This window comes from Eumetopias jubatus, unplaced genomic scaffold, assembly GCF_037043125.1.
Source record: "Eumetopias jubatus isolate StellerSeaLion01/CBP00866 unplaced genomic scaffold, mEumJub1_p1.0 scaffold_6, whole genome shotgun sequence".
Taxonomy (NCBI): Eukaryota; Metazoa; Chordata; class Mammalia; order Carnivora; family Otariidae; genus Eumetopias; species Eumetopias jubatus.
Genome location: NW_028274812.1, coordinates 54,832,215 through 54,840,462, shown reverse-complemented (window position 1 = coordinate 54,840,462; position 8,248 = coordinate 54,832,215). Strand labels below are relative to the sequence as shown.

Sequence of the window (8,248 nt, the reverse complement as noted above, 5' to 3'; positions counted from 1 at the left end):
GAACTGTAGTAAAGGAGAAAGAGGGTACAGAAAATATATATCTACCTAAGGATATATGGAGGAAAGAAAAAACTACATCTAGGCGGAGAAACTAGAATTAATGAAGTGGGTCTAAATAGGAGAGAAAGCCCTGAGATGATAGAAGCTGCTAACAGAAGGGGTTGGGGGCCAGAGAAAGTTGCTGAGCTTCTGCCGGGAGAGGGATGTGATTATCTCCTCTCTCATGAATATCTGACTCACCACTATAGGTCAAGTCGGAGTCAACAGAAGTTCAACAGGCCACTCAGAGAGCTAAGGCATCCCAAAAGCTGCCCAATCCTCCTCTCTGGGAGGATGGTGAGGCCTGGGTAGACTCTTTGCAAACTAAGTCAGCTTGTATAATTAAGCCTCACAGCTTGAGACACCCAAGAATCTGGCAGGGCATTCTCCTATAAGCGCTTCTAATCCTTAATGTTTTTTTCGTGAAGGAATAGAACCCCCTTCCCAAAGAGGAGTTTTCTCAAAGAAAAGTTTGCTCAGAATCTAAATCAATAAAACATATATGTGATAGCTTAATATTACAAAGGAAATGTATAATACTAGAAGCTTATTTTATGTGTATAAATTTAAAGCATTTATTTATTATGAGATGAATCAGTTCAACACTTTGAAACCCACCTGTGAAATCTATGGTTATGGATGATAGTTACAGCTTTATATATCAGCCTGGGCATCCAATTAATTTCTATATGTTGTTTCGTGTTCACCTTGTCAAATCAATCCATTTCATGAGAGTATTGCCCAGTTGGGTTCAATTCATCTTAAGGCTAATTAACCTTATTATATCTGTCATCAGGTTCTCTCTTTTTTTTTTTTAACGGTGAAAAAAATTTAATTTAGATTTAGCCAGCTGGACTCAGTTTAGATGATTCCAATTTTGTTGGCAACCTCCAAAGCATCATTGTCAGGAGCCAGTCGAACATATGCCTTCTTCTCTCCATCAGGCCTGATCAAGGTGTTGACCTTGGCCACGTCAATGTCGTAGAGCTTCTTCACAGCCTGTTTGATCTGGTGCTTATTGGCCTTGACATCCACAATGAACACAAGTGTGTTGTTGTCTTCTATTTTCTTCATGGCTGACTCAGTGGTCAGGGGGAACTTGATGATGGCATAGTGATCAAGCTTGTTTCTCCTGGGGGCGCTCTTTCGAGGATATTTGGGCTGCCTCCGCAGACGCTGTGTCTTGGGTCGTTGGAACGTAGGTGACGTGCGGATTTTCTTTTTTTTTTTTTTTTTGTGACTGTGGACGCCTTTCAGCACCGCTTTCTTGGCCTTCAAAGCCTTTGCTTTGGCTTCGGCTTTGGGAGGGGCAGGGGCTTCCTTCTCAGCCTTCGGCGCCATCTTCGTAAAAGGAATTTCCAAGGCTCGTTTCCAGAGGCTTATAGAGCAGAGTCTCACCAAAGACTCGCGATCCATCAGGTTCTCTTTTTAAATTTTCTTTTTTTTTAATTTCTAGTTTTAAGGTCAAAAAAGCACCCAAAACATATAAGTGCTAAAACTAGAGCTATCTCCAGCATGCCACAGTGCACCTGTGTTATCACAGCGTGTCGGGTCATGGCAAGGGTTTATTTGTTATTGTACAACTCCCTTTTGGCAGAGAATGTGGATGGGGCAATGCCTCCAAGCCTTTTCCAGGATCTTACTGAGCCCAGCCTGTAGGGACTGGAGGTCCATTCAGATGGCCTTACATGCATGGACTTGCACAGGGCTACATTTTTAAAAAGACCCATGTAAAGCAAGTGGCCTTCTAATCAGTAATGGGCACCTGAGGATTTCAGCTGTAGCCACAGAATAACAGCAGACACAGCCCACAGAGTTCAGTTTGCAAACTATTGCTCTAGTGCATGTGGCTCTATTCATCCCCGTCTGGTATAACTTTACATCTTCATTATCCTTTCTCATTGCATCTTTTTGTCTTGGAGTAGTTCTCTTCTGTTCACTTGGTTTAGCTTTCTTATTTTGGGAAGAATTAAATTGCATTGTTACAGATATTACCCAAGATTCACAGAAGGCATAAATTTGTCACTTTTTATAATAGACGATAACAGAGGTAAGACTCTGTGAGGGGCTTCCAGCACCTGATTTTGGCCTGGCCTGTGAAAGGGAAATTGACACCACACCAGGATGTCTTGATTTTGAGTATGGCTATCAGAAACCTGAAAAGGCACTTTGGTCCTTTTTTTCACAAGACCCAAATTCTTCTGTCAGTCTCTAGACAGAGAATGTAGGACTTGTTTGGGTCTTGCCTTCTGGGATAGAAGTAGAGGGCTGGTGTGTGAGTGGAGTAAGCTCTGTACATGTGAGGAACAGGATACTCTAGGACATTGTCCTTGACCAGAAGTGACCCAGGACACAAGTCAAGAACCCCTTCACTCTCTCCTGCTTCACACCCCATCTGGGCACTAATCCCTTCATGAGGGCTCCCCTACCCTCATGACCTTATCTAAAGCTAAGTATCTCCCAAAGGCCCCATCTCCAAATATCATTACATTGGGGTTAAGGCTTCATTCAACATATGAATCTGGAGTGGGGGGACATGATTCAGTCTGCAGCAGTGGGCTATATTGTTTCTATCACAACTACTCAACTCTGCCATTGTAGTAAAAAGCAACCAGGAAAAAAAAAATGAGTAAATATGCTGAAATTTGAATTTCATGAATTTTCATGTAAAAACTTGTCATGAATTTTTCTTTCTTTTTTATAAAATTTTTAAAAAAAATTTTATTTATTTATTTGACAGAGAGAGAGAGACACAGTGAGAGAGGGAACATAAGCAGGGGGAGTGGGAGAGGGAGAAGCAGGCTTCCCGCGGAGCAGGGAGCCCGATGCGGGGCTCGATCCCAGGACCCTGGGATCATGACCTGAGCCGAAGGCAGACGCTTAACTGACTGAGCCACTGAGGAGCCCCATTTTTTTTTTTTTTTTTTTTTTTTACTATTCAAAAATGTAAAAATGACTCTTAGCTCATGAGCCATACAAAAACAAGCAACAGGCCAGATTTGTCCTCTGGGCCAGAGTTTGGCAGCGCCTAACCTACAAGGCCACACTTGTCTGGCCCCTTTTGCTTCTCTGACCTTCGACTTTCTTACCACTCTCTTCTCCACCTGAGGCCAGCCTCACTGTCCTCAGCATACCCTCTTAGGCTCTTTTCTTCTATCCCCAATCTCCAAGGGACTGGTCCTCTCCTTTTTTAAAGATTTTTATTTATTTATTTGAGAGAGAGAGATTGAGATAACGAGTGGGAGGAGGGGCAGAGGGAGAAGCAGGCTCCCCACTGAGCAAGGAGCCCAACCAGGGCTCTATCCCAGGACCCTGAGATCATGACCTGAGCTGAAGGCAGACGTTTAACCAACTGAGCCACCCAGGCGCCCTGGTCCTTTCTCACATCCTCACAGGGGCCTTTATTGGGTTTGGTCACATCCTCACAGGGGCCTTTCCCAACTGGTCCTAAAAGACTATCCTCTTATCCTGCTTTATTTTGTTATTTCATTGCTCTTATCACTGTCTAAATGCAAATATCTATTTATTTACATCTTTATTGCCTGTCTTTCCAGCCAGAATGCGAATTCCATGAGGAAAAGGACCTCCTGTGTCCCCAGTGTCTAGATCCATTTCTAGGACTTAAAAGATGTTCGATGGAATACTTAAATAAAAAATATTGAATAAATGAATGACTTGAATGAATGCAGATGCTGAAGTGTTTAAGATTTTTAAAAAGCTTGAAACCAGATTATTCTAATATATGTTATCTATCTTTGATATATAATAGCTGCTACTATCATCACATTTCCAAAGTTTGGATTTATCCTGACAAGATAGAAAGTGTTGCTCTTTTTTTTAATAGAAACTTAAAAGGCAACAGTTGGTTTTCCGATGACAGGTGTCTTTCTCTCTCTTGTAATAGCTAAAGTTGTAAATTATTGAGACCAAAATAGTTTGGGAAGATGATGAGCTGAGTTTTGCTTGTTTTGTCTGTCTTTTTGTGAGACAGGATTGAGAAGAGAAGGAGGCCTAGGGATAAATAGGTTCACAGAGTTCAGGACAGTCCCCTGGGATGCTCAGTGAGTTTCCTTACATGTGAAAGAACAGAGCCTTACCCTTGGAGTCTGAGTAGTGGCCATCTAGAGGCCACCCCCTGCCCCTGACCACAAGAATTCCCTTTTCTGGGCCCGATAACTCAAAGGTGGAGAGGTTTCGTTTCTTCCTTTCTTTTACAAGGTGGTAGTCTTTTAGCTGCCTATGGAAATAAGGCTGCTTTGAAAGAGGAGCTTTACACATTGTAAACTTTTCCCCCAGGGCAAGTCCGCCATCCTTAATGCTTCTTGAAATTAAAATTTCTTCTCCCCCTCTCTCTCTCTTTTCAACTTTGGTTAGTGAAGAAGAAAGTGAACTTCTCCACACTTGTTAAAAAGTACTGCTTGGATTAAAAAAAAAAAAAAAGTCTGTGTCTGTTTCCTCTACAAATGTGTAAAATCATCAGTTTTGAGTTTGCATTAAAACACTGCAAACTACTCAAGATTTAAATGAAAGGCAAGGTGCTCAGTGGTGAATATAACATGCCACCTTTTGTATAAGAAAGAGGGAAAGAGGAGAATATCTATTTGCATTTGCTTCTGTTTGCTACAGAAGGACTGGAAGAATAAAGAAAGCAGTCAGTGGTTTCTGGTGGACAGGTGGGAATGCCAGGGGCTGGTGGGAGGCAAGGTTGGAGACAGAACCTAGGGTGAGACTCTCCCTGTATATTTTTTAATATCATTCTGACTTTTGAATCATGCAGTGCATTCCGTATCCAAAAATGTTAAATAAAAATAAATATTTTCCAAATTCCCAGCTCCTATCTTATTTTGGTCCTTGCACTTTGTCTTCCAGTGTTTTCTTTTTTTCCTCCTTTTTTTTTGAGGGAGATGCAATTTTCTTAAAAATGTGGTAAAATACACATAATACAAAATTTACCATTTTAACTATTTTAGGAGTGACTTTCAATGACATTAAGTACATTCACAATGTTGTGTAACTGCCACCAATATTCATTTCCAGAGCTTTTTCATTATTCCAAACAGAAGCTCTGTACACATTAAACAATAACACTCTCCCTTTACATCCCCTGGTAACCTCTATTCTACTTCCTCTCTCCATGAATTTGGCTATTCTAGGTACCTCATTTAAGTGTAATCATACAATATTTCTTTGTGTTTGGTTTCTTTCACTTCGTATAATGTCTTCAAGTTTCATATGTGTTGTAGTATGTATAGACTTTCGTTTCCTTTTTGTGGCTGAATAATATTCTACTCTTTGTATATACCACATTTGGTTTATCCGTTCATCTGTTGATGGACATTTGTGTTGTTTCCACCTTTTGGCCATTATGATTGATTTTGACTGCTTTCTTCATACCATTATATACTTAACAGCAAGTAATTATTTGCATTTTATCTTCTTCCCCTTCAAGACTAGGAACTTTGAAAGTAAGGGCATTGTCTTATGTAACTTATTCATCTCTGAATCCCCAGCATCAGTAGAGTAGCAGGCAGGTATTCAGTTGACACTTACTAAATGTCTGCCTGCTGCATGACTAAACCGTAGGTTGAAAATGAGTTTTGAGTTTACTTCATAAAGGACAAAGAAGAATCCAAAGGTATTTGTTCAGCTCTGTCAGCTGTGAAGCAATGATCTTGTTTATTTGGAATTAGTTCTAAGTTAAAGCACATTTAGATGATGGGAAGTAGCTGCAGAAATGTAACCATTTCCAAACACAACATGGCAGCCAGAAGACAGTATTAATGAATGTGGGCTAATAGAAAACACTCCTGCTCTTTGTGTGTGTGAATGTGGGTACGTGACTCCACTGTGAACTGACCGTTGAAGATGACCCGTGCACCAATACCCTACCCCTGCCAGAGGGCACTGTGTTAAGAAGAAAGCAACTAAGTTTAGAAACAGGCAAAGTGAAGCGGCAGTAGGATTTGGGGTAAGTTCACACAGTTGCTTGGCCAGTCTGACCCTGGGCAGATGTCCCCTCATCTCTCAATGATGGATGATGCAGCAGCTTTGACCAAGCTGAACAATCCTGATGCCAAGGTCAGCTGCCAGAGTTTTTTTCCTTTTTGTAAAGGGACCCTGAAGGGAAGTTGATTTAGTGGCAGCCTCTCATGGTTGACTCCGTCAGTCATGGTGATGATGTGAAGGCTGAGGCAGATGAAAGACCAGCCCCACTTCTGGAATGAGAAATAAAGCCTGTGGTGAACTGAGAAAGTGGGGGAGGGGTGGGAGTAGGAAAGTTCTGTGTTATTTTGAATGTGTGTGTTTGGCTTTTGGAGAAATGATACTGAACATGGTGGAATAGTAAAGCTGTAAAGAACCGTACTGATGATCTAGCCCAGCTTCTTGGATTTACTGGTGAGGAAATTAATAGACAAGGTTGCTTAGGAGGTCTCGTAAGACCATATTACTCTAAGGATGAGTTGGGCAGATGCCATTTTCATCTGAACTGCTCAACCTTTATGAAATAATTTGATTTTCTAATGATGACTATTCCTCAACAGAACACCGTTTTTGTTGTTGTTGTTGTTTTTTGTTTTTTTTTACAAAGCTGGAATTGAATATACATTTGACTCTAGAAAAATAAGTTTTCTAGTAATGGAATATATAGTTACTAAAATAGTCTTGTTAATGTAATGATTCATAGTTGGTTTTCTTTAGAACAGACTTAGGTTTACAGAAAATTGATAAGATAGTACAGAGTTTCATCTGTTATTAACATATTAGTATGGCTCACTTGTTACAATTAATGGACCCATGTTGCTATGTTCTATTAACTAAAGTCCATACTTTTTTTTTTTCAGGTTTCCTTAGTTTTTACCTAATGTCCTTTATCTATTTCAGGATCCTATCCAGGATGCCATATTACATTTAAACATCATGTCTCCTTAGGCTCCTCTAGTCTGTGTTACAGTTTCTCAGATAACTCCTTATTTTTAATGGCCTTGACAGTTTTGAGGAGTATTTGGTCAGGTATTCTGTAGAATGTCCCTCAGTTGGGATTTGTCTAATTATTTTTTCATGATTAGACTGGAGTAATGGGTTTGGGAGAGGATGACCACAGAAATAAAGTACCATTTCATCACATCATATCAAGGGTATATATTATCAACATGAGTTATCTCTGTTGATGTTGACCTTGGTCACTGGCTGAGCTAGTGTTTGTCAGGTTTCTCTACAGCACTCCCCTCTCCACCCCACTGCTGCCACCTTTCCCTACTGTACTCTTTGGAAGGAAGTCATTATGTGTAGATAAAACTTAAGGAGTAGGGAGTTATGTTCCATCTCTGAGGCCAGAGCATCTACATAAATTATTTGGTGTAGAGGGTTTTATATTCTAAGAAAAGTTTAATATTACATATGTTATTTACTCATGTAAATTTATTCAGGTGGCATCGCAAGATAACAAGAATAATTGAAATATAGATAAATCACAGATACTGAGTTAGTTGATAGCTTTTGATTATTTCTCCCCTCTACACTTAAAAAAATAGAATTGAAAACTTGATTAACTCACATTTTCATTCATTTGTGGCAGGAGTAAGCTAGCTAAAAATGGAGTGGAGTGCTTGGAGGAATAGATGTGAATATTTCACATTGCTTATTCAGCCTCGAAGTCATAAATGATTTCTTATGTTTATTTTTGCTTCATTTCTTTTTCTCTGCCTCTCCTTTTTATTTTTGAAGTTTTACTTACTGTTGAGAAAGAGAACCAACATTTCCTTCTTGTATGCCAAGCAGTTTGCATTTATATTATCTGTTAGAACCTCTAAGCTGATTGGGGAGGGTGTGGTGGAGTATATTTTTTCCCATTTCACAGATGAGGAAGCTGATACTTGGAGAGAGGAAGCAGTTGACTGAAAGTTTATACAGACTAATTTGGATCCAGTCCAGCTCTGCAGAAGCCTTGCATGCTCTTGGTGTTCTACTCTGTACTTCTATCCCAACCTTTTTTTCCTGTCCTTCGAGGTGAATTTGATAGAGGGAGACAGAGAATTTACCCCGATTCAAAGAATATTCTTTTTTTTTTAAGATTTTATTTATTTATTTGACAGAGAGAGACACAGCGAGAAAGGGAACATAAGCAGGGGGAGTGGCAGAGGGAGAAGCAGGCTTCCCGCGGAGCAGGGAGCCCGATGCGGGGCTAGATCCCAGGACCCTGGGATCATGA

The 8,248-nt window shown here is 40.2% G+C and overlaps 1 pseudogene; it reads right to left on the bottom strand.

Moving 5' to 3' along the window:
• Positions 1-864: 864 nt before the first annotated feature.
• LOC114209975 (large ribosomal subunit protein uL23 pseudogene) lies at positions 865-1,395 on the bottom strand (annotated as a pseudogene).
• Positions 1,396-8,248: the final 6,853 nt, after the last annotated feature.